Here is a 21,882-nt window from a genome sequence, read left to right on the forward strand (position 1 = left end):
TCTGTCTCCCTCCAGCAAATGGCTACAATAAGCTTTAAGGGTTCTGACAATTTCTATACCTAAATATGATGCAAACTTTAGTTTTGTAAAAACATAAAATGTTGAATTGTTATAAGCAATGTATAATTTCAACTTTACTAAAGTATGAATTGTTTTGTCAACGTGTTTGCCAATCATTGCTATTATCAGACTGGATGTGAAATGGTATCTGGCTGTGCCGACTGGCATTTCCTTGACTACGAGTGAGCTAAAACATTTTCCTGTTAATTGACCTTTTGGTTCTCTCTCATATATTGCTCATTTATTGCCACCCCCTTAAGAAGTCCTTTATGTAATTTGGATGCTTCCTTTGTTAGTTACTGGTAGATAATTGTAAGGTAAGTACCTTGCAAGTCTGTGGCTGGCCTTCTGATACTTAGTCTTCTGTCATACTTAAATTTCTAGTGTTAATACAGTCAGATGTGTGAATTGTTTTCTTCGTGGTTCCCACTTTTTTGAGTCAAACCAACAACTCCTTCCTTACGTTGGTTCAAATTGTCCTGTATTTCCTTCTAAAATATTTAAAATGGTATTTCTCCCACCCACATTTAGGTCTTTAATCTACCAGTTTTTAAAAATATGGTGTGAGAAGAGTATCTAATTTTTTTCACAAATGGACATGCAATTGTCCCAGTGCCAGTTATTCATTTCTCCACTGTCATGTATCAAGTTCTCATGTATCTGTTTCTGTACCGTAGATTTACATGTCTATCCTTGCATCACAAGGGCTGTGTTATCACTATAGTTTTACATTCCCTACTGTCCTTTATGATAGGAACTCCCCTAACCTTAGTTTCCCTTAAAAAAAAAAAAAAAAAAAAAAAAAAAAAAAAAAAAAAAAAAAAAAAAAAACTCAGCTTTGTCTTTCCACATTTAGGTTAGGTTGATTAAATTCCATGAACAGTTCTGTTGAGAATTTGATTGGAACTTCACTGAATTTATTGATTTGGAGAGAACTGATGCTTTAATGTACTGATTTTTCCCATCCACAAACATATAATATTGCTCCACTCATTTCAGTCTACTTTTACAAAATGCTTGCATATTTTTATTGGATGTAAATTATTAGGTCCCTTAGAGTTTTGTGAATGAAATTCTTTCAAATAATATACTTTGAAACATACTGTTTGAAGTGGAAAAGAACACTACTAATTCTTGCAGATTGGTCTTATATTCAAAACCTCTCCACTTTCACATTAGTTAAACTACTTTGTAGTGTTCCTTGGACTTTCGAATAAACAATGATCTTGCCCACTGACAATAACTGTTTCTCCCTTTCCAATTCTTATGCCTATTATTTCTTCTTCCAGTCTCACTGCACTGGCCAAGATGACCAGTGCAACACGGAACAGATGTATTAATACAACAGCCCATTCCTGTACTATTGCTGGCATGAAGGAATATCTAAAGCTGTACCATTAACCTGTAACATTAACCATGAGTTTTGGTAAACTATCATTTGTCGTACTAGTAACGTTTTTGCATCTATTAAGAGGATGTTTTATTTTTAAAATCTTAAGTGAATATAACTTACATTTTGCTGGTTCTCCCCTCCAACCCCCTGCATTCACTGCGATAGCAATAGGCCTTTTCTCTTTACTCTGTTAACATGGTATATACTATGTGAAAAGATTTTCCAATGTTAAATCATTCTCCCATATGGAAATAATCCTTACTTGGTCACAATGAATGTATTTAACAAACCATCCAGAGCTTGTGGATTATTCAGAGTAGATTTAAAAAAATAGATTCAGACTTATTTATTAATATATATTTGGCAACACACATCAAAAAATATCTAAAATTTCAGATTTATCCACATAAATTAACAACATTCTGAATCAAGTAATTTCATCTGCTTTCATGTCTTATTTATTTCCTGATACCAAGTTGTCTTTTTTTAAAAAAAAACATTTAGACAGGCAGGGTCTCGCTGTTGCCCAGGCTGGAGTGTGCTGACACAATTATAGCTCACTGCAGCCTCGAACTCCTGGGCTCAAATTCCTCCTGCCCCAGCCTGCCAAGTAACTGGACAAGTGCATGCCACTGCACCCAGTTAATTTTTAAAATTTTTGTAGCAACAAAGGTTCACTATGTTGTCCAGGCTACTCTTGAACTCCCGGCCTTAAGTTACCCTCATGCCTCAGCCTCCCAGTGCTAGGATTACAGGCATGAGCCACTGTGTTCGGCTAAGTTGTTTTTTTCTTGTTGATCAATTTTGCCAGGCAAGTGATAACCTCTACCCTGATTCTATCACCACAAATTACTTTAAAATGTTCCTTTATGCTTTATGTCCTTAAAATAGTTGCCTACCCCAAAGTATGAAGGTATCTGTTTTATTATTTCCTTTCTCATTTAAACCATATTCCATGTGGAACTGATTTTTTTTCTACATATGGTGTCAAGGAAGGGGTCTAGTTTTTCCCCCAACACAGCTATCTAATTGACTGTACCACTGCAATAGTTTCCCTTTCTCATAAATCACAGATGACCTAAATGTATGGATCACCATCTATACAGAATTCTATCTATTCTCTTACTTTAGTCTATTTGCCTATCTTATGCCAGGCAACATCAGTGTTAATTACAACTACACTTTTATAATCACAGGTCTTATGTCTGTTGGTGAACTTTTCAGTTTTGTGGTTCAAGTTTACCTTGGATATTCTCTGTCCTTTGCATTTCTTCAGTTTGTCAATTTCTCCAGCATACTGTTGGGATTTTGATAATATCATATATTGAAGTTACAGATTAATTTACAAAACTGCCAAGTCATGAACATGGTATAGCCATACATTTAGAATTTTTAAAATTTCTTAAATGATTAAAAAAAATTGTAGGTATTTATTTTATGCTAGTGTGAATGGTATAATTTTTATCAATTTCTATTTGTTTCTGATATATAGAAATACAATTTCTGTATAGTTTGTATTCGGTGACCTTGATAAATTCATTATTTTGTTTGTTGAGTCTTTTGAAATTTCTATGCACACAACCAGTTGTCTATAGATGCTATTACTTTCTTCTTTCTAAACATTGTATCTTTTTACTTCAGGCCTTATTTTATTGGCTAATATCTCAAATGTGTTAAACAGTAGAGATTATTACTGTTTTTAGACTTCAAAGAAACAATATTTTGGCTTTCTCTATTATGTGTTATTTCATTTAGTCGTTTATTATTTCCTTGCTTTTCTTTTTCTAACTTCTTGAAAATAGTTTAGGTCATTGATTTTCAGCCTTGCTTCTTTTCTAATGTATGCAAGTAAGTCTATAAATTTTCCTTCATGCACTGCTTTGCTGCAACTCACATGTTTTGGTATGTCATATTATTCACTTGAAATTATTTTGAAATTTGTTTATTCTTTGACCCAGGGACTGTCAAGAAATATATGACATAATTTCAAAGTAGTCAGGGGTTCCTCTAATCATCTCTGTTTTTTTCTAGTTTAATCCCACTGTGTTAGAGAATGTAAGATAAATGCTTTTGAACTTTTGAGATTGGTTTGCTTTACGACTCAGCATACAGTAAATTTGGATAAATTATTTACTTGAAGGAAATGTGAATTACGTTTTTTAAATCAAGTATTCAATAAATGTAAATGTCGATTTTTTTACATCTGTTTTTTTGGGGGGAGGGTTTGAATATTCTATCAGCTATTGAAAAAGCTGTGTAAGCCTTCAACTATGGTTAGAGACTTACCTATTTCTCATCTTATTTGTCATTCTTGCTTTATGTATTTGAAATGTTTTCAACACATACAGATTTGGTATCTTTATGTGTTTTGGTGAATTAATTCCTTCAACATTATGAAAGAATGCTTTTTGCCTTAAATCTCATTGCCTGATAATACCACAAACTGTTTTTATTTGGTTTGCTTACTGTATATTTCCCCCCATGCATTTACATTCAACCTTTTTGTATGGCCTTATATTTAAATACGCCTCTTGTAAGCAGTATGTAGTAGGGAATTTTTAGCCTGATAAATTTTCAACCTTAATTCAAGTAATGACTCATCTAAAGTGTTTGGGTTTATATTTTGCAACTTTAAATTTGACCCATCTGTTTTATGTTCCCTTTTCTGTTCTTGCCTTCTTTTAAATACTTTTGGCCTCCATTAAATTGTTAGGTATACATTCTATTAGCCTTTTAGTGCTTAACAGATTACAACATGCACGCTTGTCTTCACAGTCTAAAAAAAGTAATTTTACCATTTACCTACGTTACGCCAGAACCTGAGGACAAACTCTGGTACAAACTTCTCCTGCCTCTTGTTATTGTAGGTGCATTTTAATTCCACAGGTATTTTAAACCTCAGAATTTAATACATCCAATATTTCTTCAAATTTAGCCACATATTTACCATTTCCATTGCTCTTCAATTATTCCTGCATTCTAGGATTTCACTTGGAATCACCTGCTTCTGCCTGAAGAAGTCTCTTCAACATTTCTTTCAGTGTGTACGCATCGAAGACAAATTTCTACTTTCACTCACAAGTCTTAATTTTGCCATCACATTTGGAGTTGATCTTTTGTTTCTTGCCCATTCTTCCTTATCTGGAATCTGAGCACTACAGCCACCATTTTTCGATCTTGAAGACGCATTCTACATGATAGAGAGTGGACCACAGAGAACAGACAAAGCCTGGGGCTCTACTGATGTTTTGGAGTCACAGTACTGGACACCTGGACAGCCTACATCTGAAAGAAAAGCAAAAGTGCAGCAGTTTAAGCCACTGCAACATTGGTTCTGTTTCCAGAAACAAATATTATTCCTGATATGTCTTCGGTCAACTATGGAAATTTCTTAGCTATTTATTGCTTCTAGTATAACCATTGTCTGTAATTTACATGGAAATAGCCCAGTATATACAGTGTGGTACCCATAACATATGTAAAGTCATTGCTTAAGTCTTGCTACCCATTCTGATAGAAAGAACAGTCCAGGAGAATGAACTAGTGTTGTAATCAGAGAACGCATACCCTAGTGGAAGCTATTCTAGGTACTGTTGACTGCATTTTGATCAACATACAATGTTTTAATTTTCATACTAAATGGTAGAAATTGTTAGAGAAATTAGCGGCCTGCTGTTTAAATGGGCCTCCAATGGTGAAATTAAAGGTTTTCAGATTTGACTAATAGCAGAGTAACACATCTCACCATTGCAAGAAGAGGCCTTAAGAATCCAGCATGACCTATAGCCCTTATATTTTGGGATAATGTCCTAGTCTAACCCCTTAAAAGGTTTTTGTCCAGCCACGAACACACCTTTTGTTAAGGTAATAGAATCCTGCTTCTTAATCTTTCAGGCAAGATGGTGGTTAGAGCACTTCAACGGGCTGAGAGCAATTTCCTTTAGCCTGCAGAACATGCTGTAAGATCAGTTTTCTTACTCAGTTAATGTAGACACATGTATATTAAGAAGTTGGTGTGAAACTGTTTTCATTATAACATAGCTGTTAATGGGTAATTTGGCAGCATGAGCATAAGAGAAGGAAGTCACCTGTTCCCCAATCCTCCAAAACTTCAGTGGGTACCATTTATCTACCAAGAGTTACAATATAGTATACTACACATTCTTAGGTCAGTTCACAATTGCCTTACACCTTCTGTTTTCCCCTAAACTCCTAAAATATGTATGTATATTGGATCTTCCATGAATTACTTTCATTTTTCTACCTCTTCTGTGCTGCATCCTAGCTTATTCCTTCAGTTCTAAAATTTTTCATCAAGCCAGGCATGGTGCCTCACACCTGTAATCATAACACTTTGGAGGCCAAGATGGGAGGATCACTTGAGCCCAGGAGTTTGAGATGAGCTTGGGCAACACAGTGAAGACTCCATCTGCACAAAAATTTAAACATTAGCTGGGCATGATGGTACATGCCTGCGATCCCAGCTACTTGGGAGGCTTAGGTGGATTACTTGAGCTCAGGAAATTGAGGCTGCAGCAAGCCATGATCATACCATGCAATCAAGACTCTTACCTCCAAAAATACATAATTTCTTCAAATGTGTCTGAATATATGCCAATTCTTTTCCCTAATGACTTTAAAAGAGGACCCAAGAAAACACATACTTTTGTACATCTTGTTTTATTAAAGTCACTATCTTGATATGTCTGACGTTTTTAAGCTAAGCAATGATATTCTGAGAGCAAAACTGAAATGTAAACTTCAACTCTTCCTCACAGCAACCTTCCTCGCTTTCTACCCTTTTGGGTTCAGACGACTTTGTAGCTTCCCTGGGTTACTGTGTGGAATTCTGCTCATCCTCTTTCCTGAGGCTGCAACACCTTTGAGGGTCTTGGCTTTGTGCAGAGGTCTCAGTCCCAGCTTCCCTGTATAATCAGGCCGTTATCTCTGGCTTAGTCTTAGGGTCCGTTGGTGAGAGCCACAGCCAACACTATCATCCCCCTAGGTCAGTGTACCTTCAGCTGCTGAGTTTACTATTCTGGCTTTATTTTCTCTTCATTTCTGGCAGCTGGGATTTCCTTTTTCTTTTGTGGTTAGCGGTGTGCACACTTGTGTTTTCTATGACATCTCTGGAAGTTTAGAGTTATGGGATGGTGGTGGTAGGATAATTTATATTAGTCACAATAAGTAATCTATACAGTTCTTTACCCTTGCAGGAAATCCTCCAATCTATGACAAATGACTACTTAACTTGCCATAAAAGGCGAACTGTTAGTACAATGATCCAAATACAACTTTGTATTTGCTCAGAGTGACAATGTGCCCAGCAAAAACAAACAAAATAACCAATGTTTCTCAGCATCTTTTACAGCTAGCAGACAGCCATGTGACACAGCTGTGGCAAATGAGACGTAAGCTGGGAGTTTCTGAAAAAGGCTGGTCTTTGTGAAAAAGGCAGCAAGACTTTGGGTTTAGAAAACAAAACAAACCAAAACAAAACTACTGTTTGAGCTACTGTCTCAGAATTCTCTGTTACACCACAGTCTAATTCAATCACTAGCTGATACACTTTGAAGAGCAGATCAAATGAAAATAAAAACAAAAAACACAAAACTGAGAGTTGGAAGAAGTGTTTATTTAGCAAAAAGGTATAGAGTCAAATCAGTAAGAATGGAAAGAGGAGAAACTGGAAGTGGGGAATTCTGAGAGGTTGCTTCAAAACATGTTTACCTGGGAAATAATTGACAAAATTCTCATAGGTAATGAAGCTTCATATGCCCTTACCACTTAAAAAGCAACTAATCATCAACCAATTTTATTTGTATTAATTGTATTGAGAATAATTTTCTCTAACCTTCTACTTTTCGTAAGGAAAAATATAATCAGTGAACATCTAAATCAGGCGTCCCCAAACTGCGGCCCCCTGAGGCCATTTATCCGCCCCCCTCCCCCACCCCCCATACCCTGCCGCACTTCAGGAAGGGGTACCTCTTTCATTGGTGGTCAGTGAGAGGAGCACAGTATGTGGCGGCCCTCAAACGGTCTGAAGGACAGTGAACTGGCTCCCTGTGTACAAAGTTTGGGGACTCCTGATCTAAATGGTTCTGTTTTCACTGCGTGGCACAAAGTATCAATGATTTAACTGTGGAAAGTAGTATAAAGTAGAGACTTGTCTTCTCGGGTTCAGGAACTAGGCATCTTAATGGTCAGGTATTCTTTTGCCATTTGAACTCTGTAACTCTTCCCTATCACATTAGGATAACGGAGATAAAACTATTGTTTTTCATTATCTAACCAAGGTTATCAACTAATTAAATACTATTTCTATCAGTAAACAACTGTATATATATATGTGATTTTTAAAAGTTGGTTTTTCTCAGATTTAAAAGATACCGTATTAACTGTAACTCCAAGAAATATCTGAGTGTCTTTTACTTACCAGGCACAGTGGTAGTTTGTGTGAATATTTCACATCAATCATAACAAGCCATGAAACAGAGATTATCCCCATTTTGTTGAGCCAAAGTAATACAGCTTGATCACTGCTGTATGACTAGAAAGTAGCAGGGCTATAAAATAAACCCAAGGTGTCTGATTCAAAGATAATGCTGTTTAATAGTTCCATTATGTTGCTTTTACACAATTTCTGATCATAATTCATATTTAATGGACAGTTTTCTCCATTTGGCACTTTATTATTTTATTTTCTTACTAAAAGGAAAAAAGTGTGAAGGAAGGTGAAAAATTGATCCAATTCTTAGGATTACAATGGCAATTAAATAGCTGTTTAAAAAAGCAGGGGTGAGGTGGGTTGAGAATGTGGCCAGATTTTTGAGAAGACTTCTACTTGCTCAAAAGACTTCTACTTCCTTTGCTCCTGGACTATCTTCTACTCAGATGGGGAGAAAACCCTGCTTAAAAATAAGAATACAAGTTTATTCCTTCAGCAAATATTTATCATGCCAGAAAATTTATAAATATGAGTAAGGGGCTTTGTCCGTCTCTGTCCTCAACAGGTTCACAATCTAAGAAGAATGGTAGACACGCAGATAAATTAGTGGTACATTTAGCACTAGTGACAACAGTTTAGCACTACTGAGTACAAGGCACATTTATGGCACAAAGAGAGGACCAAGTTTACCTTGGAGGTCTAAGATCAACATGCTATTAAAACTTGACACTGGAAGTGAGTTTTGGGAAATGGGATATTTTCTGAGTGCTTAGTATATGCCAGGTAATGTGTTAAGTCAGAGGTCCCCAACCATTTTGGCAGCAGGGACCGGTTTCATGAGATGGTTTTGGCAAGAAGCTGTTCCATCTCAGCTCATCAGGTATTAATTAGATTCTCCTAAGAAGTGTGAAACCTAGATCCCTCACACGGACAGCTCACAACAGGGTTCGTGCTCCCGAGTATCTGATGCTGCCACTGATCTGACAGGAGGTGGAGCTCGGGCCATAATGCTAGCTTGCTCCCTGCTCACCTCCTGCTGAGCAGCCCAGCTCCCAACAGGCCACAAACCAGTACTGGTCAGTAGTCTGGGGGCTGGAGACTCTTGTGCTAAGTGATTTATCTAGATTATCTAATCAAATCCTCATTACAATTTAAGAGATAGGTGGCCCCATTTTACAAATGAATCCAGGTGGTTTAACCAAGAACTCATTCTACTAAATACTGTGCTCTACTGACATGCACAAACACACAATATAAATAAAACTGGATGTAGTCGCAGAGGAAAAGGAATTTACAAGCCTGTAACATTCTCATTTACATGCAAGAAACATGAGGTCAGAATGCGTAAGGAATTAGCTAAAGGTTACATAGTAAAGACAGAAATACCTCAATTCCTCTATTTAAGGCCTGTTATATGATCACTTTTTCCTAAAAATAGTTTTATCTTCCTGGTTTTGCCTTTAACTCCTTCAAACAATCCATTAGCACTTAGAGCTAGCTATCTCAAATCATATGCCAACTTACAAGAGAATGAGGTCATCAAATGACTGCAGCACAAGGACACACAATTTAATAGGGTTAGCTAATATTTAAAATAAGATATTTACTGTACATATATCAGTGTTTTCTAAGCAATGATCTGAAAAGACTGAGAAACAAGTAAAAGAAGTTTGCCACCTTTTTGAACACTGCTTCTTGCATGTTCAACCTGTGACACACGGACACACATACAAGGCATAAGTTCAAATCCCAGGCTATCCAACACAATTTTAGAAGAGAATTCTCTGACATAATCTGCTCTGTCCTACCTATCTCTATCTAGCCCTTCATATCTTGTAAAGTTTTGTTTTACTGTTGCAACATCCTCATAATACCTGGATCACATAAAGCTTTTTAGGCACTTTGATTAGTGTCTTCTGATGTTACTCCTTGATAATCTTTTATCTGCCTTGTCTGAGCTGCCTGAGACATGCTTAATCTTTTTTTTTATACATAATGAAATAATACAGACTATTTATCTGTTCTGTTGGAAGCTAAAGGTTTGAACGCTTGCATGAAAAAGTCTTAACTTCCATGGGATCAAAATAAAAACACTAACATTCTTATAATGCGTTTTAAAAACACATTAATTAAAGATTCAAGGTGGACGACTTTTAAGATTGACTAGGGCACACATCATATGAATTGGTGGTAGACACTGAGGGAGCTCACATAAGCTTGGGAGCAAAATAAATAGAAATAGTACTTACTTTTTGTTGCTAGCAATGTGCAGGGTCCATCACATACTTATCTAGTCCTCATAACAACATGATGTAGCCATTTTTAAATTTTTTTTTTTAACAGAGAACTATCCAGAAAAGATGAAGAACTTGTTCAAGGTCATGAAGATGGCAAGTGAGGGAGCCCAGATTAGATCAGAGGTCTAATTCCTGAAAGTACGTTTGTGATATAGTGAAATATATATTTGCTCTTCATCTCGATTTCCTAAAGCCCTTGGAATCTCTAAAATTGTAAGAATGTCATTTGCATGCTAATGAAATGAATGTTGCTGAGGACCTCTGGATAGCTTCAGGGTGGGGTCTGGTCACTGGAAAGATCAAAGCATGATGAGAAGGTTGGGGCTTTCAGTGCCACCCTCCAACTTCCAGCGACAGGACAGGGCTTGAAGACTGAGCTAATCACCAGCACCAATGGTGTATCAATTATGCCTACAGACTGCAGGGGCAGAAAAGAAGTAATCCCTTTCCTCCCCATCATATATAACCATAGCAGATACCCCTATAAAGAAAAGAAAGTTAACAAGGAAAATCCTAACAAAGTGATTGCATGCACGTGTGCGCACAGGAGTCATACAAAATGTGAAAACTCAAAACTCAAAGAAAGGGCCAGATAGACGGCTGACTCTTAAATATCCTTTTCATTGGGGAAAGTGGGGGAGCTATAAATAAATGGGCCTGAAGGTCAGACAATAGTTTGTAAATGGGACTGGAGAGCAGATAATAGACTGGGACAGGTCATCTGGGCTCCAGGTGTGGTGTTTAATTTTCAGTCTCTTCCTCTGTGATATGAGTTTAAATTTTCTCTAGTTAATGAAATTTCAGGGATGGAATCACAGGCAACTGTGTTCCTCTTTGGCAGTCCAGTTTCTAGGTAAATAAGGGAACTCTGGTGAACAGCCTCATACTGTGCTTTCAGAGACACACAATTTGGGTGAAGGGAGTTGGAGAAGGTAAAGAGGCCTTGAGGCTACTCCTTTAATTCAGCATGTCAAAGTCCCACGTTTTGGGGTACTGGTTTCTGAGCCCTAACATAATGAAGCCTCCACAGAAACCCAGAAGGACAGGGTTCCAATAAGCTTCGAGATAGCTGAACACAAGAACTGACTATTCCTGGAGGGTGGTGCACCTGGAGAAGAAACATGAGCTCCGTGACCCTTCTCAGTGTCCTGTCCTGTGCTACTCTCATTTTTCCGGCAGTTCATCCACATCCTCTGTAATATCCTTTATAATAAATGGGTAAATGTAAATAAAGTGCTTGCTTCCCTGAAGTCTGTGAGCTGCTCTAGCCAATTAATCACACATGAGGACCTGATCATGGTACACCCCCGATTTCTAGCCAGTTGGTCAGAATCACAAACCACTAACTGTTTGTGACAGAGATCCAAAGTAAGGGATAGTCTTGTAGGACTGAGCCATCCACGTGTGGGATCTGACACTATCTTCCAGTAGATGATGTCAGAACTGAAATGAATTAGAGGACACCCGGCTGGTGTCCACTGGAAAATCTGCAGTAAAGAACTGCTGTTGTTGGTGGAGAGAAATCTCCACACACATTTGGTGAGAGAAGAGTTGTGTTGAGTGGAACATGAGAGTAGAAGAAAGTACTTCTGGTTTTTTCCTTTATTTCTAATAATATTCCTTCCCCTGCACTGAACAGCCTCCTCAGGAAGCACCAGGAATAAGGACATATGTCACTTGACAGACTTGTAATGATGAATAAAGAGACTAAAGAAAACCATTATGAAAAAACATTTGAAATGTACTTTGGCCACGAAGATGAATAGCAGTCGGACATTCTTGACAACTGCTTCTAATCTAGTGACTATGAAACACAAAGATTCTCCACATATCATTTATATATATATATGTATGCAAACTTGTATTAACTTTGCTTAATGTTTTAGCTTAATCTGATATTAATTTCTGTATGCTTAAGGTTCATTTATTATCCATGTAACATAGTCTTCTGCACATCTAATCACGACGTTATATCAGTTTTGAAGATATAGTTCGGTCACTGTATTTAATAGAGATACTGATTTGAAGAATTTATAACATAAAAAAGTTTTAATATTATAGACTGAATGACCAAACATTTAGAAAGTTATCTGAATATGAAGGACAGACAATACCCAATCCACAAATTTTTCTCATTCATACTCATACCTTTACTTGAAAAATAACTGACTGTGCTATTGACTACAAAGAGGAGGTAATTTTTTGTATGTGCTATTGACTATACATAGGAAATAATTTTAAGTGATATTAAATATAAACAAGATACTTGCCCCTCACTAAATTTTCAGATAACCTATTAAGTGGGGAAAGCTTATCATAATGTCAAAATGATTGGGTTATCTAAATAAAGGTATCGGAACACCTTTAAGTACCTTTTATACCTCTCAACCAAAAAAATCTTACAAAGTCCTCCCTACCCCCAGGAAATTTGAGTTCTTACAACATTTGAACAGAAAACAAATGGCAAAGGAACTTTCTCAAACTAATTTATAAAAACAAAACAACCCACAAATCCTGTTTTTAAATATTTTTAGACAAAAGAAAAAATACTGAACATATTTTAAGGAACGATTTTGAAACAAGCAAGGAAAAGGTCACAACTTTGAAACCAGTTATAACTGCGCCTGGATAGTCCCCAGACAGAAAGTTCAGTAGCTCAACAGGTTCTACTGCTGTTTTGAAGCACAAGAATAATGTGTTTAAATAGGAAAAATACCCTTGGGACTAGTTCTTTTCCATAAAAGTTAAAGAAGTTAAGGCACATATAAAAAAAAAAAAAATCCTAATTTATATACATGTAAACATTCTAAATATGAAATTGTTGTTGGTTTTATAATGCACTGGTAACTTTGTGAAGAATTAAAATTTAAAAAATAAAAAGACCGTTATATTTTAACCCAGAATTTAAAACAAGAATAAAAACCCTTTCAATATTAAGCCATTATCAATGAAGAGGTTAGTTGCTTATTATAATATTGCATAATATTTTGCACTAAAACTTTGACATTTACCTAAAAAAATCATTTTAAAAACCTGAAATGAATATAACTAAAAGATAAACTCTATTACTTATCAAAGATTACCCCCAAGCTTAACTGACATTTTTTCAATTACAGAAGTCTAAAGGAGACATTTAAAACCATAACATTCTCCTATTGAAAACTGATGAGAGGAGAAAGAAATTGTGAAACAGGGAAGAAGCTAAATAATTCACGCCAAAGGCTCACCAAATAATTGTAAGATACCGAATCTTCAAAATTCACAGAAAATAGTTCAAGTTTAATTTCAGAACACATCTCCAAATTATCAAAGACATCCAATTTTACATTACGTTCTCCATTAATAATAAACTGCAATATGGTAAACAAGGGGGAAACACTGAGATATTTTAACATATATCCAGATTTCATATTTAAAACTGATAAGCACATTTTAATCAGAAAATATGTGACCAGAATGTTTACTAGAATTCTGTAACAATTCTAATGAATATATAGTGTTTTAAAAAAGGAGGCATGTACTTTCCTGTAAGGGTGGGAGACAGCTAACTGCAACTAGAATGTTTCATCGCATTAATTCAAACAAGAAAACTATTCAAATTTTCACTTAAGTACAACTATAGTTTCATGTATAGCTTCTTCTAAGATGCAAAGTAAGGCAAACCTGATAGCCCACATGATCAAAGACCTTATTATATAATCAGGAACGTATGTAACATAAAGATATGAACATATGGCCACTAAACCAGAAGGAAAAAGGCAATGCATTAAACACTAGAATTAGAAATTTAACTTACAGGCCATTTTGTGGCCTAAACCTCATGCATATGCTGAGTATTTTTCACATCTGAGCATATGAAAGAAAAATTCCATATTTTACGCACTGAGGTTCAAAAACAAATTGATGGGCAATTTCCAAATATGCTTAATTTGGGAGAAAAACATTTCACAAAACTACCTTTAGATTATATGCTTTGTAATGCACTGCAACATGTTTCTTGAAGTACTATAAATTATAAAATAAGGTAAGCATTTGGCAAGTTTCAAATTAACATGTGGAGCTCACTGAAATGTAGTATGCTTTGCACCCAAGCACAGAATAAAATAGGTCCCTCTTAATAACAAAGAAAATAACAAATTATTTATTAAATAAAATACGTAATTAGAAAAACAGTACTCACCTTCAACAATAACTCTCCATGTTTTCATTTGGCATTTTTATTTAATCATGTATCTCTCATAATATTTAGACATCTTCCATTGGAGCACCAAACAAGAATTCTAATTCTGGATTTAAGCACATGCAAGAGCATACAGACACTTGCCAAGCTGCTGGGATGTGTATACTTCTTACATAACTTTCCTTTTATGCTTGTTTGTTTTGCTTTTTACCTATACAGAATATGGAAGCATCACCAAAGAATGAAAAGGCAGGCTCATTTCATGGAACTGAAAAACAAAGCTATAAAAAATTAATTTTCAGTATTTTAAATAAAGGCATGAAAATATAAGTAATATTTAGACCAAACAATACTTATATCAAGTATTAGCTTATTTTAAAATTAACTCCTTTAGTCTCAAAAATCCTATCAGGTAGGTGCCATTATAAATCCAATTTAGTGGACTGAGGAAAATGAGGCACAGAGAGATTAATAATTTCACCCAAAGTAACACAGCTAAGTAACTGGCAGAATCAGCACATGAGCTCCAGAAGCTGGGCTTCATAATTCTTTGCCACTATGTTACAATAATCTCAAAGATTCAAAGCATTTCCATCAAACCAAAAAGTTGGCATCATCTTTATTGCTAAAATAAATACAAGTTATGTCTGCTTTAAGTATTACAGCAACTATTTATTGAACACCTAAAACAGCATTAATAATAGCATTTATTGAGTAGTTAATATGACAGGTACTATACAAATGAACCCTACTTTATATTCACCATATGTCAATCCATGCAAACCACCATACCTACTTTGCAGATGAGAAAACCACCAAGGTATGGAAACACTGCCTGTCCCTCCTCCAAATCCCGAAGCAAATTCACTTGTGGAGTCCAGATGCCAACACATGTCTGATGCCAAAGCCCATGCTTGTTAAAACACACTGCAACACCTACAAATCTGACCTCAACTACCAAAGAAGGGCCTTTTGTCCCAATATCCAGAGCCTTATGTCATGTTAGTGGTATAATAACAAAACTGAAAAGATACAATAAAAATTTTAATTAACAAATTTAAAGCAATTTTAATACATTTTTAATAAATTTAGGTTAAGTTTTTCCCCCATAAGCATACTGTTTTTCTGTTTTAACTACTCCCAGTGTAACCATACTTTCTTCTACTTTTCTCTGAAAACAAATTCAAGTAGATCCCTGCCAGCTAGACTATTAATACACTTTTTCTCTGGAAGAAAAAATGGTCTCACATTTCCAACAAACCTTTAATTACATTAAAAATTCAGGCCTCTGTATACTATTCTTGCCAAATCTTTTATCAATGTTAATTCGTTGATATTCCAAGTCAGCTGAAGTAAACATCCACCTCTCAGCCAATCCATGTATTACAGCTGAGTGTAGGATGTTTACATGAACTGAAACTTGGTTTAAAGCAGGACTTAAACTCTTTACCAAATTTATATGGTCCTTTACCAAAGACTCTGTTGAAAAAAAGAACAGGCACAGCATTCACGTAAATGAGGCAAGAGTCAACCAGAAGGATACCCTGAGAGAAAGTGTATAATCCAAGGAAAAGACAGAAGTAAACTGGGTGTTTTTTTTGGTTGAGGGGGGCTGTCTGGGGTAGAGGGGGGGCACTACAGGCACGCTACTATGGCTGGCTAATTTTTCTTGTTAAAAAAAAAAATTTTAGAGACAGGGTCTCATGATTTGCCCACGCTAGTCACAAAGTAGTAATACTCTTTTCACCAAAGGAATTTACAACAATAAATGCAGACATCCTGTAGCATTCCATATCTAAATGTAGCAATTGTCCACCCTTCCTATATCCTTCCCTTCAAAACATTCGAACTTGCATTTATAAGAACTTACTTGATGACCAGTATGATGCATTCACCCATCTTCATTAAGATTCTTGCTTTAGGTAAAAGACAGTTAATGAAACACTGTGAGGAGCTTAGTCATCTCTCCTCCCCCTCAACCCTCTCCCTCATCTTCTCCCCCACATTCAGAATTCAGATAATTTCATCTCGGGCACATCTTTCCCACACTCTGATCTCTTTCCACTTTCTACAGTTCCCAGTGTCATTAAGGTGTCTCAAAGGAATGTCTCCCCCTCTTTCTGCATTCTTTCTGATTAAAAATACATTACCACAAATACCTCTACTAACTATTACCAGTGGTCCTACCAATATACGTACGTCAAAGAAGAGGGAATCTTCAAATCTGTAAGTAAAATTACGTGTAATAACCACTGCCAGCAAATGTTAAAAATCTTTGGAATTTCAGAGGCATCCTAGGACTTTCAGGAACCTCCAATGTCTCTACCTGGCCTCTTGTCCCCTTCGGGGTGTTTTCCAGAAGCTTTGGTTCTCAAAATTAAATACACATATACCATCCCCCCCTCTACAAGCATATTTCTTTTCTGTTTTAACTACTATTACAACCGTATTTTTTTCTTCTGCTTTTCTCTGAAAACACATTCAAATAGGCCTCTCCTAGCTAGACAATTAATATATTTTTTCTCTGGGAGAAAAAATGGTCTCATGTTTCCAACAAACTTTTTTTATAATCCAACTTCTGGATTACGACATGTTTTTAAGTTAAGGATTTTCCTCTGTTTTACTTCATGTATTAATTAAGCATAATATCTAACAGGAAAAGAATGTAAGATGAGCTCTGTGATTCTGAAAGCATGGGCCTAGAGGAGCACCATCAGCAGTACTTGGGAACTGTGGGAAAAAAAGCACATTCTCAAGTTCCACCCCAGACCTACTAAATCAGAAAGTTTTTTTTTTTGCAGGGCCCAGCAATCTGTGTTTTAATCAATAAGCCCTCCAAGTAATTCTGATGCAAGCTGATATTGAAAAGCAACGTACTGTTTCACCAAATTTGTTGAAAAGCCAAAGCAAAGACAGCAGTGAATGTCAAATTATTAGAACGTTTGTAATATGCTACAGATAAGCAAAAGGCAACGTCAAAGTATGTAGCATGAGTCCAACCACAATTAACCAGGCCAGGTAGAGTGTGGCAGAGACTATCTGAAACAGCATAATTTTAAAAAGTAACTAAGCCCAAACTGATAGGCAAACTTAAAAAAGAAACAAAAAATATTTCCTGAGCACACACAGCAAATAATGCACATTCATCCAATGAATAAAGCTCTAACAAGAGTAGACGCGATAAAAGTCAGAACATGCTATATGCATGCTAGGGTATATAGGTTCACAGTCCACATCTGTGTAACCTCAAGCCCACGACTCACGTAGAAGGAACTGAGGCATGGAGATCAATGAGAACATGTCCAACTGTGTATTTATATGACTATTTTCTAACCAAGAATATTTGTACAAAAGCATTTAATTTGAAATAAATTTGAAGACCTAATTCTGTAGTTAGTTATTTGCTTAAAAAGAAGTTGTCCCTAAGTGATTTCAGACCATATACTAAGGATAAAATACTGTCATTTGCAGCATGGTGTTCAGGAACTAAAAATGTTTTACCAATTGGTTCAACAAATCTCAAATAATGAATAATTTCTGAGCTTTCTAAGCCCTATCAATGAATATCACAATTTTTTCCTAAATTCTAAGGGCTAAGGAAACAAGTTATTACAGGTTTACTGACAAATACTGATTGATCTAACATTTCAAGGCATTTGCTATAAATAATCAATTGCTAATCTTATAGGCCAATGGGAAGTTAGTGATTTTTCAACTTAAAAACATAAAGAAGTCATTTGAAAACTATTAAAAAAGGTTGTACTTACGTATTACACTACACTGAAGCAAGGGCATCCAGAATTAAAGCTGACATGGTCTTTGATTCACCTCATTAGGGCAGAATAATATAGAACAAATGTTACATAACACAGATTGCCCCATTAATCCTGCAGCATCTAGGGATAACTGGCCTAGCTGGGCAGAATATAACAGCTTTATTAGAAAGACTGCCTACCCCCTCTTTTAGCTTAGGTTTGGTCTTACCATTTTGAAAAACCTTTCAAATTTCACTGTATAAATTATTAAATTATGCAGTTTCTATCCATCTTACTAAATTTTAAAGCTATATATGAAAATTTTTCGTAAGAAATAAAGTGTCACCTGGTCAAACAAAATAATCCTATTACTAGAGAACATATTACATTCTACCTTTGGCAGGGAACACTTCTGAGCTCTCAGTAATAACTCCATCCATTCACTGCTATTTGAGTCTAAGGTTTCCAATGTGCTAAAACAGAGGGCCACAGAATATACAATCAATCTGCTTTATTAAGGGTTCATAGGAAGGGATGCTTGATGCATGCTAATCATCAAGCCTGAAAATTACATTTACAAATTGGAAAGCTACCCGAGTCTGAGGCAACTATCCCCCATCCCCAAATAAGTCTTGTAAACTACCACTCTAACAAAGGAGCATTTAAAATACAAATGTTGTAGCACAAATACATCCGAGGCAGCTACATTATGACCAAAACTGTCATTTGGTCATCTGGATAAAAGATAAAAGGAAACAGTGGACACTGCTGCAATAAGATAATACAAATATCATTACTAAAGTACTATACATGCAAGGTGCTTTACCTCATGTTTGACAGAAAAAAATAGAATTACCAAGATTTAATGTCTCTGTCCTCAGAAAGCTTATAATCTAATCAAAGAAAATAAGCATGTAAAAAATTAGATTGGCAAGACCTTTATCTTTTGGGTTAATTATGTACTGAACCTTAGTATGATGTCTAACAGTTTAATAATAATAAATAATTTTTTAAAAATGCTTTATTGAAAAGCAAAATGCCAATAAGAAAAATGTCAATAAAATAGAAATGTTTTCCAGCATCTAAAAGACATAAAAAATAAAACAAATAAAAAATAAAATAAAATAAAATAAAAATAAAAGAAATAAACATAAAAAATAAACATAAAAGAAATAAAAAAACAAATGTTTAAAACTCAGAAAACAGCTGTCATAAAATTATACATGATCAATTAGTCCACACTGAATGCCATCTATGAGAAAAGCCCTGGAGTATTTAGATCTGTGGGGAAATGCAAAAAGGAGATACAATGCAGCTGATTACAGGGCAGCTATATTTTAAGGAGGAAGCAATAAATCTGAAAGCAACAATCTGAAAACACTAAGGAAAATATATTAATCTAAAAGGACATGCATAACCATTAACAAATGTAAACAGGCTTAGTGGCTTGACTGGAAGTTTTTCTTAGAGGAGAGTTCTGATTAGGAGCTGTGACATCACTCAGGGTGAAGAGAACAGGAAGTGGGGGGCTAAGAGGAGGAAGAAAAATGTTGCACACACATTTCTTAAGTACAGGGAAAGGTGAAATTTCTAGATTGCATACTGCTGGGTGGCAGTGATTAAATTATTCTCCAGAACTTCTACAGGATTCATAACGGAGAAAATCAGTTTCTTGAACCGTTGGAAAGTTAAACTCCAGCCTACTTGGAAAGATTTTAAAGAATAAAGTTTCATTGACAGGGCAGAAACAGGAATAAATGGGGACAATTTTTATTTAACTAAATTCTCTAAATTCTCTAAGGCCCAGCAGCAGCACGCTAAGTCTGGGAAGCTGAGATGGTGTATCCTGTTATTAGCAGAGCACCCTACATTCAACTATCATAATATGTGCACTGTCAGTGCAGTAAAAGAAGACAGCTAAAGATTTCTGAGGTTTTCCCACACATTTTATAGCCTCCTCAACTCCACTCCGGGATAGAATTATATCAAAAGGATGTCTGTGAATAGCCGGTAGCAGCAAACATCTGACTGAAAGCTTAGTTGTATCTTACAGCTTCCAGTCGGGGATGTTTACAACAACAGACTTTCTGAACAAGAAATTAACAGAAGGAACAGACATAAATGTTGCCAGTCATCATCTTCGGCTAATAATTTATATAATTTCTAGTGCTGAACAACAGCTGTGACATCTTGAAACAAAAATGATAAAGTTAATGTTACTAATTAAAAAGAGAATAAGTGATTCATCAAGTGTAATTTCTCCTAAATTATCTAATTTAAAAAGAGAATATGCATTACAAATTTATTCTGGTAAATAAGAAACATTAAAAATATTACCTTGATATTCTACATGAGGATACATTTTTCTAACATACGAAAAAATGAGTTTTTCTCTCCCTAGAGTTTCAAAATAATAAACAACACATTAGAATGATAACCCTAATGATAAGAATGACTATACATCTAATATATGCCTGTTGCCCTGATATTACTGTTAAAAGTGACTTTTATTTAAAAAAGCATTAATTTAATAATTAATTATTTATATTTTATATATATTATATATAATTAGTAATTATATATTATATATTATATAATATATAAAATATATTAAATATATAAAATATAAAAATATATAATTACATAATTATCTATAATTATCTATAATAATTATTATTATATATAATTACTTTATTAATTATTATGACAATAGACACAGTGGGCTTTCCTGGCAGAAGATCTAAACTGAGCAAGAATCTAACACTTTCTTCTCCTATCCCCAGCTGATTTAGGTTAGAGATGTACAGTTCATGGAAATGAGTAAAGCAAAGAGGATAATAAAAAGAGCTCATGACTTTGAATTTATTTATAAAGCAATATACTAAAACCATTTTGTTTCCATACAACTTTTCTGAAAGAAAGGAAGACTAAATGAAATATAAGTAAATCAGCACTTCATCAAAAATCAAGATTTGCTTTAATTTAAAATATGTAAAATTCCCAGGCACAGTGGCATAATCCCAGCACTTTGGGAGGCTGAGGCAGGTGGATGGGGGATTGCTTGAGTCCAGGAGTTCAAGACCAGCTTTCTGCAGCGTGGCAAAACCCCATCCCTAAAAAAATATGAAAAAATTAGCTGGGTGTGGTGGTACAAGCCTGTGGTCTCGGCTATTCGGAAGGCTGAGATAAGAGGATCCCTGAGCCTGGGATGCAGAGGCTGCAGTGAGCTGAGATCGTGCCACTGCACTGCAGCCTGGGTAACAGAGCGACATCCTGTCTCAAAAAAAATAAAAATAAAATAAACATGTAAAATAACTTTCTTTTAGGAAAGAAAAAACTATTAAAACAAAGTCCATAATTAAGTCACAGTGATTTATAAGAAATGAACATACATACGTACATACATGAGCATGCATATGTACAAACACACTCTACAGAATACTGAAGAAAGAAACAGCATACAAATTCTGAAAAGACTACTAATTTCCTAATACCAAGTTTTTTGAGAAACTATGGAGAAAAGGATTTCAGCTGCTATTTACCCTGTGATAATACTTAATGGTTGATCTCTGAAATATTTTTTAATGTTGTAAATAACTCTATCCATTATATAAATAATGTTGTAAATAATGAGGAAAGTGCTTATGGTCTCTATGGATACAAGATGACCTTCATTGTTTTTGAAGACAAATACTTTTTTTAAAAAAGTCCAGTGGCTATTTACAACTATTCAAACTGTTCTACAA

General features: G+C 35.3%; 1 long non-coding RNA gene across 1 annotated transcript; it reads right to left on the bottom strand.

Annotated features, from left to right (window-relative positions):
* Positions 1–348: 348 nt before the first annotated feature.
* LOC141581503 (uncharacterized) lies at positions 349–20,723 on the bottom strand. Its single transcript, XR_012514191.1, has 2 exons — positions 5,307–20,723; positions 349–4,738 (listed from the first exon to the last, which is right to left on the bottom strand). It is a non-coding gene; the product is annotated as an uncharacterized LOC141581503 (long non-coding RNA).
* Positions 20,724–21,882: the final 1,159 nt, after the last annotated feature.

This window comes from Saimiri boliviensis, chromosome 15, assembly GCF_048565385.1.
Source record: "Saimiri boliviensis isolate mSaiBol1 chromosome 15, mSaiBol1.pri, whole genome shotgun sequence".
In the NCBI taxonomy this organism is placed as follows: Eukaryota; Metazoa; Chordata; class Mammalia; order Primates; family Cebidae; genus Saimiri; species Saimiri boliviensis.